The following is an 11340-nucleotide window of genomic DNA, read 5'->3' on the forward strand; positions in this document are numbered from 1 at the left end:
GCGTCCATCACTGTTTTGGGAGCGGTACTCATGGAGAGAAAACGAGTGATAGCTTATGCTTTGTGGCAGCTGAAACCGAACGAGACGAGATATCCCACACATGATCTGGAGTTAGGGGTAGTGGTTTTTGCCACCAAGATTTGGAGGCATTTTCTTTATGGGGTTCATTGTACTATCTACACGGATCACAAGAGTTTGAGACATATTATGGATCAGCCGAACCTGAACATGAGGCAATGCACGTGGCTGGACGTAGTCAAAGATTATGACTGCGAGATCCTTTACCATCCGGGTAAAGCGCATGTGGTGGCGGATGCTTTGAGCCGCAAGTCGGTTGGGTCTTCAGCTGGGGTATTGTGTATGAGGATATCAATGCATTCTCCATATTTGGGATTGATTATGGAGGCTCAGGCCGAGGGTGTTCGACAAGAGAACGGGAAGATAGAGAGGATCAGGGGTGAGATCGTTAGATTTGTTCCGTATAGTCGTGTATTGTTGACCCGTTGTGGTCGGGTATGGGTTCCTATGTCTGGTTGGGTCAGACAAATTGTGTTGGAGGAGGCTCATAAGTCTCGTTTTTCTATCCATCTGGGGGCCACCTAGATGTATCGGGATTTGAGATTGAGCTATTGGTGGTCGTGTATGAAGAGGGAGATAGCCTGGTATATGGAGAGGTGCATGACCTTAAGGATGGTCAAGGCTAAGCATCAGAGGCCGCATGGCAAGCTGCAACCTCTGGAGGTTCCCATGTGGAAATTATAGCCGATTTCAATGGATTTCATCACCAAATTGCCAAAGACGGGAAAGGGTTTCAATGGTATTTGGGTCATCATGGATCGATTGACCAAGAGTGCCCACTTCCTGGCGATTCGGGAGAGCTCTTCGACCAAGAAGTTGGCCGATGTGTATATTCGCTAGATCGTTGCTTTCCATGGGGTTCCAGTCTCCATTGTTTTAGACCGTGATGTTCGGTTCACCTCCCGTTTTTGGCAGAAGTTCCATGAGGAACTGGGCTCGAGGTTGCATTTCAACAAAATTTATCACCCTCAAATCGATGGACAGAGTGAGTGGACGATACAAAACCTTGAGGATATGTTGCGGGCTTGCTTCATCGATTTTGGTGGGATCTGGGACTCCCACTTACCTCTTGCGGAGTTCTCCTACAACAACAATTTTCACTCCAGCATTGGTGCTCCGCCTTTTGAACTCTTGTATGGGCAGAGATGTCGTATCTTGGTTTGTTGGGTGAGGTTGTTCACAGGGTGATGGGGAGGAAGAGGTGGTCCTTCAGACTATAGAGATGATTCAGCAGATCAGGCAGAGATTTCAGACTACTTAGTATCGGCAGAAGAGCTATGCCGACCGACACCGATCCGAGTTGGAATTTCAGGTCGGCGACATGCTGTTACTGAAAGTCTCGCCTTGGAAATGTGTGATTCGCTTCAGGAAGATAGGGAAATTGAGTACCCGATATATAGGGCCATTTAGGGTTATTTCCATGGTTGGCTAGGTTGCTTATAGATTGGATCTTCCTGAGGAGCTCAGTCAAATTCACAACACTTTCCATGTTTTGTAGCTGCAAAAGTATGTATTAGATAAGGATGCAGTGGTTTCTTTGGATGATATTCAGGTTGATGAGCGTCTGAACTATGATGAGAGGCGAGTAGCTATTATGGAAAGGAAGGTAAAGGTTTTGCGTAATAAGGAGGTACCTTTGGTAAAGGTACGATGGCAGCATTGAACGGGATCCAGGTGGACCTGGGAGCCGAGGCCGAGATGCAGGAGTATTATCCAGATTTGTTCTCTATAGCAGACTTCGAGGACAAAGTCTAGTTCAAGTAGGGGAGAGTTGTAACACCCTGTTTTTCAGGTATTTTCAAATTCTTCCCTTAGATTTAAATTATGTCATTTTGGTCATTGAATTGGAAGGAAGTAGCCATGAGAAGCCCTAGTGGCATATGGGTACGCTAAGCATACTAGGGGGTGCCGTAATACACTGGGCGTACACATATGTACGTTGGGCGTACTTATGTCTGAATGAAACCCTAAGTTTTAGGGTTTGAGGGGTATTTAAGCATCCTTATGGCTCATTTACCCCTACATTTTCAACCTCCAAAGCCCTTGAGCCATTTTGGCAAATCCTAGTCCTTTAAGAGTGTTTTTGAGCTAAAGATGTGTTCTTAGTGTGCATAAAGAAGAAGGCGTTGCATCAAGGAGCTTAGAAGATGAAGCAAGCTTGTGGATCTTAGATCATTACCTCCTTGGGAAGCTCCAGAAGGTAAAAAGTCTTCACCTTGATGCTTTGTTTACTTGGATCTCATTTTGGTAACTTTATGTTGTTCTTCTTGTCTCAAAAAGTCCCATTATTAAGCATGTTTGGTTTTGGACGATTTGGGCATTCCTTTCAGACCCTTGGAATGGTCCTAAGCCATTAAAATGAGGTCCCTTTTGCTAGTTTAGCTCCACGTTTCTAGTAGAAGGTCTTAATGGATTAAGACCTTGCATTAAGGACTTTATAGATGTGAAAAGTCATAAATTTGGGAACTTTATGACCCTAGTATGCCTCTGGACCTTGGATATGAAGTATGTGCTCAAGTGCTAAATCCGTTAAGCACTTAATGAAGAAGTTAGATCTGCGAGGGAACGCCCCGTGTAGCCTGGTGTACGCTCCGCGTACACGGTCAGCCACCCTTATGGTGGTTCTTTGCGAAGCCTCGTGTACGCCGAGCGTACCTCCGGAGTACACCCCACATACTCTCATGGATCGACGCATGTTGAGTTAACCCAGTTGGGTTGACTTAGTGGGTTTATGGACTTTGACCATGTAACGTCTGCGTTTCCAGGCTAGGCATTTTCGTTGATGTAATAGTCTAGGTTAACCCTTGTAACTCTTTTTGAAGTATTAATGATGAAATATTTGAGTATTATGTGAATGATGTGAATTATGTGTTTATTTTCTTAATTATTATAATTTAATGAATTAAGAATAAAATAAGCGTCAAAATTAAAGTATGAGATAAGCCTGATATCTTTGCATAAAGATGTAGTGGTCGAAACAAGGATTCCGAAGATATAAAGAATGCCGAAATCTGAGTTATAACGAAGAAGTTATGACCTGTCGAAATTTCACGACAGAACCGGCAACGCTGAATGACGTAAAAAGTGAAATTTACGTTAGAGAGATATTTAGCCTTAGTGATCTGACTTCGTATGAGGAAGTTATGATTTTCTAAAGTTTCGACTTGGCAGTATGCAGCCCGAATCTTCGATTTGAGATCGAGCGGTTTATAGCCGAAACAATCTAAACGGGAATCGAAGATCTCGTTGTTAGTAGCAAAACGATGAAAAGTTAGGCAAGAACGGACGTCGGATGAAGAAGTTATGATTTTATAACGAAATTTTCCTGTCCGGGCCTACTAAAAATAAATAATAAAAAATAAATTCAAAATTAGCCGACGGAGTCTAAACGAAAGTTGTAGAGCGTAGTCTCACCTACGCGTGCATATAAAGAACGTCGAAAACGGAGCTCGTATGCGAAAGTTACGCAATTTAGAAGTTTGACGAGTCAAATTACGCCGAGCGTAATTTGAGTACGCCCAGCGTACTCAGAAGGGTGCAAGTTGCCTGACCAATACTTGAGTGCCACCAATTGACGCATGCAGTGACGTCAAAGTACGCCCAGTGTAACCAAGTTACGCTCAGCGTAAATTGAAATTACGCCCAGCGTAATCCCAGACCCCCAGCTTGTAAATAGAAACCGAGATCATCCATTTTCTCTTGTTCAAACTCTTTCTTCTCTCTAGTTTTTGCCTCGATTTGCGTGCCAATCATATCCTGAAGCCCCGGTATCATTCCCGAGCCCCGAAGCAAGATCCGAAGTCCCGAGGATCCCGAAGAGCGTTTTTCCCAAGCCGAAGCCCTGCCCGCGAGGAGCCCGGTTTTTGTGAAAATCTTCCAGATCTACGGAGAAACACTACTTCTGCAAGTCGTAGTGTTGTCCGATCATCTTTTGATCAAGTGAGTGTGTAGTTACTTTCTTCCAACACATTATTACGAAGTATTTTATATAAAATGCGTGTTATGTGTATATATTTTGTTGTTATATGTGTGAATGTATATCCACTCTCTTCTATCTCAGAGATCTGATTTATTCTCTATGAAATACGTGTTATGTGTGTGTGCCTCATCTGTTATGTGGAATATGTATTGATTAAAGCATGCTATATAGGTTTTAAACTATGTATAAAAATGTATATTTTTATCTACTAATATGTTGGGTAGAACATGGCTAGATAGTTGGTGTGTAATAAACAAATGAGAGGCCTCGATGTTGTTTTGATTTAGTCATCTAGCGGAGTTTAGATGACGACCACAGACTTTTCTAGACAGTCTTGTGGAACACTAGCAGGCTCGCCACCTGTAGGTGTTAATGAACTTGGGTGTTCATTCGCTGTACTCCATCCCCCCATGGTTGCCTTATTTGACATATATTGCCGGGAAACCCCCGAAAGCATGTGTTGTTGCCCCGATGAAATATTCATAGACTAGGTCCCTTGTGTTAGTTATTTTAGGGACATAAAGTGAGAATAACGGGAATGGATAATTGGGTTATTGTTGGTTGGTGAAATTAAATATAATTATTTATTGTGGGTTGAAAACCCTATATGCTCACCAGGCTCCCAAGCCTGACCCACTCAGTTTCTTTGTATTACAGGAAGTGGCGCGAGGGCATAAGATGGATAATCATCAAGTTGTTTTGTTTACAAGTCTGTATATGTATATATTTGTTGAATGACTTGTAATGTTATCGTTTATGCTTTATGGTCTGTATCGGAACATGACATCCCGGGTTTTGATTATGAAATGAAATTATATTTCTTCATGAAATGTTTTGATAAAAATCTATTTCATCATGTTTTGTTTTTTGGAACAAATTCCGCATCTCTTTAAAATCAAAAGGATTTACTCTGAAAATGTTGAAAAAGCATAAATGAAACCGGTCTTTTCTGGCCGAGATTTTGGGGATGTCACAGACCAAGTTTGACTTTTGAGGGTATTTTGGTTAATATTGGGATTTTGATGGAATTGGTCACTTGGTGGATGTAGGCATTGAGTAGAGAGCTGAGATTCGGAGTCGGGCCTTATCAGTTTTGTTCAGCTTTTGAGGTGAGTTTTCCTCACTATACTTTCAGGTCGAAGGCACTAAGGTTGGACCATTAGTTTGATAACCTGATATTGTTCATATGCTGAGTATGGAATACATATGCATTCTAGTTTTGATATGCTAGTTTGGTATATCTGTAGGACTACCTGTGATATTGTCTGTTTATCTGTATGATATTATCTGTTATATGTCGACATATTGTGTGGGTTGGGTTGAGGTTGTATTGCTCTGTGTTGTAGGGCATGCCAGGGAGGGCATACCAGCTCATATTGAGGGCTCATGAGCATTCCAAATATGATCTGAGGGTTGGGAAATGCATGCCAGACTCGTACTGAGGACTTAGTGGTGTTCAGTTCGAGGACTGATCAGGCCGGGGAGCAAGCCATACATAAGTTGTGGGCAAAAGGTAAGCCAGACTTATGCTGTGGGCACAGGGGTAATCTAGTTTGTTAGCTATGGACCCATTGCATGTTGTTATTGTATATGTGTTATTTGTATGTGTATTGGTATTTTGCAGAACTCACTAAGTTTTGGGCTTATAGTTTTCGATTATGTTTCAGGTACCTTAGAGGATCACGTGAAGGCGAAGGCGAGATAGTGCACCTCCTCAAGTTTTGATTTTATGATTTTGGGAAAACTCTGATATTAAACCTGTTTTGAAAACTATTTGTAAACAATGATGATTTATGGGTTGTTTTAAAAGTTTAATTTTTTCATGAATTTTATGGATGTTACAAGTGTGTACAGTCTCGTCTTTACCTTTCCACGATCATCGGAGTACCTGAAAACATTTTAATCCACGACTTTAAGCCAAAGCTTAGTGAGTTCCCGAAATACCACACACCACAATATACATACAAGCATACACACATCAACCTTCAGTCCACGATTAGGCCGCCTCCTACGCCTACAACATAAAGTTGGTCTACCCCTGGCCTTTAGCATAAGTTGGCTCGCCTGAGTATCTTGGTGTACCACACACAACAAGACTGCCTCAACTTTCCACAAGATACATCGATATATAAACAAACCATCAGAAAAAAAAACACATGCAACTGTCCAAAGTAGTCTATCTGCCGAGCATGCTCACATCATATAAAGAACCAATACTACACTATACGCTACAATTGGTAAATCACCAAGTAAATGCATAGTTGTATGTAATCAGTGATAAGATAGACAATCAAACAGATGACCCTACTCTAAAGCCACAACCAAATAAGGAGCATGCATGAAAGCTTAGGTCAAGAGTTCTCTGGCTATCTTACGTGAATACATACAACCTCTATGACATCCACTACAATGATCACCAACCCTAATAATACTCTAACCAGCCCTACATAGTATAACCATATCTTAGCAACCTAGGACATATATTGCAATATATAGTATAGTGAGGAAACACACCTAATTCAAAACACCGGATACTCACATCAACACTCTTAACTCCTCGTACCGATCACACCTATGAACTGACGATCACCGAATAAATATCAAACCTCAATCAAAACAGTCGTCAAAGTCAATAATCAATGATTAACAAAAGTCAACGGTAAACAAGGATACCAGGACGTGGCAAGCCCTTGACCATGATATGGTTAAGTTTGGACAAAGCAGTCGAAATACAGCATGCGACCATGTTGTGGCAAACCCTTGACCATCCTGGTTTCGATCAGGATGCCATTTATCCATTAAGAGCTTAATCCTTTCAGATCAAGGTTCATAACTTCATATCTAGTTCTTCTCAATGGATAAAGTTTCCAACTTTATCCAATAAGACATTACCACAAAGCTAGATCTTGAACCTTAAGTCTATTCAGCTTTCTAAAGGCTAAGACTTTGTGCATGGGTCCGAGAGAACCCAAGCAAGGGTATTTTTCTCACTTAGCAGAAGTCTAAAAGCCTATAAAATGCCATAACAAGATCTAGAGTTCCTCAACTCTAGGAACACACACAAAGGGTATAAAACCAACCATTATGATCTTAAACTTGCATCTAGAAGAACAAAGGTCAAGGTATCGACTTTATACATCAAATAACTCAGAAATATGAAGAAGATGATGGATCTAAGCTAGCTCCTTGCTTCCTTGCAACAATACGGAATCCGTTCTGCCTCAAGATTCACCAAAACTAGAAGAACAAGCTCTTAATAAAGCAAACAAGCTTACAAACATGCATGGAGGCTAGCATTTCAAGTTGGGGGGATGGATGCTGAGGATCATGACCTAATCCATGGGTTTAAGTCTTTAAATATGGAAGAAACCATAGTTCTCATGGGCTTGGGATGAATGGTTCACCACGCGGTGGTAGCCATTTAGTCAAGTTTGTCCTTTAAGTGACGTGTCACGTCGTGGTCAATAGCCTACCAAGTCGTGGCATTCATGGGCCAGCAAGCCCAAATTCCAATTTAAGCTCAACTTCACTCTAAGCCCAAAGTCTTAACTCCAAGTCCAAGAACCTTATAACTTGAGGTTAATACTCAATCCTTAGAGACCCGGGGCCTTTACCAGATCAATTACCTCCCGATCCTTATGTTGGATTGGGTGTCTAAGCCCATAACTATAACTGGTATATACATCAATTGATAGTAGCACAGTTGTTTTGGGCTGCCCTAAAACCTAACAATTAGACATGATGACTTTTAGAGAGAGAGAGAGAGAGAGATTAATTTATTATGTGATTAATAAATTAAAATAAAAAGTTTATTAATATATTATGAAAATAATATATTGATTAGAAAATCTATTGTCTAATTAATAATTGATCAAAAATTAATTTTGGGATTAATAGAATTAATTAAAAGTGCAAGGTCTAAAGTGCAATTGTTCAATAGTTGAACAAAATGGCTCCAGAACCTTCCAACCCTAGGGGTGGATGGGTTTGGGAGGATATTCTAGGGTTTCTAGAAATTCCCATGTGGATAAATAAGGAATGAGATAAATATCAGATTTGAAATATTAATTTAATATTCAAATGAGGGTTCTCTAGGGTTTCCTTAGACCACTATATAATGACCCTTAACCAATGTATTTTCGGCCACTCATACCTGTTGGGTTTTGAGCATTCTAACACTCCTAAGGTGTTCATGCAACCCTAAAAACCTTGGATCTATGTTTGACTAAGATAAATGCAAAATTTATTTCCAAGGTTCATAATCCTATCTAGCATACATGGGGAACTTTTAAACATAAAAGTAAGCTAGAAAACATACCTCGTAGTAGTTTTGATTCCTTGAAAACCTTAAGAGCCTAGCACCCCAAGTGTGATGCCTTAAATGTCCCACACAACACCAAATGCACTTGGAATCAACTTTGAGAGAAATGTCACACTACTTGAAATCAGATACCCTATTCTTTCTTGATTAAGTGCCGATTTTGGTGAACATAAGGATCCTTATATAGTGTGTTACAATTAGGGTTATACCATGTAAACCCTAATTTTCATGACCTTTCATTTCCATGAACCATGGGTTCTATAACCACCATGGAGCATCCATGGAGCATCCTATGGGTTTTAGCCCAACTTGTTAATCCATGGAGCATTAGCCCACTATACAAGTATGGATGATTTACACAATCAACCCATATATTTAATTAGTCACCTTGTGATCACTTAATTAATTCTAAATTAATTCTTGATCAATACTAATTAAATAATATTATTGATATATTAGAACTTATATTATATTAATAAACCATAAGTGTAATTTCTCTCATTTTAGTTTATCCAAATGCATGATGCCATGCAACCCAAATAGACCATGCCAAACCGGGCCAAGTACATACCTGAAATAGTTATGGACTTAGACACCTTATCCAACAGTCTCCCACTTGGATAAGTCTAATAGCTATAACTGCAAGTATGACTTCAGGAACCGATCACCAATCGTAGCTCTTTCAAGGTCTCTCGGAACTGAGATGATGATGATATGCCATTTAAGATAAGTGATCATATAATCCTCTAATCTAGATATCAGTCAGACAAATACATGGAACAATGTCTTACTTATTATCCAGCAGTTTGTTTCACGATTTTCAACTTGTTTGACAAACAAATTAATTGAACACATCAATTTAGTTCTGACTGGGCCTGGTACATGGGTCAAAACAAAATCATCGAGAGGCCCAGATATCGCTTCTAATCCAAGAAGGAACAGATAAACTTTGACTCATATACTTGTTCTACTACTTGTTGAATCACACACAAAAGCACGTTTTATAACATCGAGTTACCAATGCATTTTTGTACAATCAATGTATAACCAACTCATAGGCAACAAGTCATATCTCTAGGTTTGAAGAATTATATGATATTACCGTCTCACAATCACTCGAGATAAATTCCATGAAGTGATACTAGTGAGTGTGGGTTGAATCCAATACTCAGAACTTATGAGCACTCATGAGTGTTGTAGCTATGTCCAACATCTTAGACCTCTACAAGCCAACCCATGACAGTCTTAATTCATACCTCCTTCCGACATATGACCGACTGTGGAGAATTTGAATAATATGTAATACATAACATAAATATTCTGGAAGTCAAAACATGCAAAAGAAATAATTGTAAATGATTGAAAAAAGATAGAAACACCTTACTCATAAATAAACACAACTTTTATTCATCATCAAATGGCAATTACACTTTACAAATTTCAGAGCTATCTAACTACTAAAACTAATATCATCCTTCAGCCCTATGCGCCTCGCATGCTGGAGATGCTTAACCCTACCCAGTCCCTTCGTGAGGGGATATGCTGGTTTCTCATCTGATGATACCCTCTTTGCCATGAGGAGTCCTTCTTCTATTCGATGTCTGATGAAATGGTATGTTCTGTCGATGTGTCTGGATCTCCTATGATCCCATGGTTCTTTCGCTAAGGCATTTGCACTTTTACTATCACATAAAATTTCCATAGGCTCCTTTATAGCTGGTACAACTCCAAGGTCTCCAATGAAGTTCTTCAGCCATATTGCCTCCTTTGCTGCCTCACTTGCTGCTATATACTCTGATTCTCAAGTTAAATCAGCTATTGTTTCCTGCTTGGAACTTTTCCAAGTAATTGCTTCTCTGTTTAAGGTAAAGACCCAGCCTGAATGAGAGAGGAAATTATCCCTATCAGTCTAAAAGCTAGCATCACTATACCCCAATACTCTCAAGTCATCACTCCCCCCGAGGGTAAGGACCCAATCCTTAGACCTCCGCATGTACTTGAGGATATTCTTTACCGCGGTCCAGTGAGCCTTGCCAGGATTCCCCTGATATCTGCTGACCATGCTCAAAGAAAAGGCTACATCAGGACGAGTACAAGTCATAGCATTCATGATCGAGCCCACACCAGAAGCATAAGGTACTCGACTCATTTCTGCTATCTCAGCCTCGGTACTCGGGCTCTGAGTCTTACTCAATCTGGCTTTACTCTGGTGTGACATCCCCATTTTCACAGCCAGAAAAGACCGATTTGTTTATGCTTTGTTTTATAAAATCAGAGTAATCTTTTAAAGAAAACGGTTGCGGAATTTGTTCCCAAAACAAGATATGATAATAACTTATCAAAACATTTCTCAAAGAGAATGTATTTTCATTTAATAATAAAACCTCGGGATGCCATGTTCTGATGCAGACATATAAGCATAAACAGAACTTACATTCAATTACACTAATGATTTATATCTCCTTTAAGTCTCTCTGTGAAATATGTCTTCGTATCGATACCTGTGACACAAAGAAAACTGAGTGGGTCAGGCTTGGGAGCCTGGTGAGCATATAGGGTTTTCATCTCACAATGTTATATCATATATTATAAATATAGAACATTAAAACTTGTACAATTTCACCATATAAAGGCAACTCTTATCCCACCCCATCGATCCTCACAACGACACGATCTAAACTCCCATATCTAAAATTTTCCTCTTTACCTGATCCCTACTCACGGATCTAAAACTATCCTCTTCACCCAGTCCATACTCATGGATCTAAAACTAACCTTTTCACCTGATCCATACTCATGGATCTAAAACTACCCTTTTCCTCTGATCCATACTCACAGATCTAAAACTAACCTTTACCCTTGATCCATACTCACAGATCTAAAACTACCTGATCCATACTCACGGATCTAAAACTAACCTCCTGATCTGATCCATACTCCCGGATCAATAATTGTACCCAAT

The sequence above is a fragment of the Lactuca serriola genome, chromosome 1 (genome assembly GCF_051521515.1).
Source record: "Lactuca serriola cultivar US96UC23 chromosome 1, Lser_US96UC23_V15, whole genome shotgun sequence".
In the NCBI taxonomy this organism is placed as follows: Eukaryota; Viridiplantae; Streptophyta; class Magnoliopsida; order Asterales; family Asteraceae; genus Lactuca; species Lactuca serriola.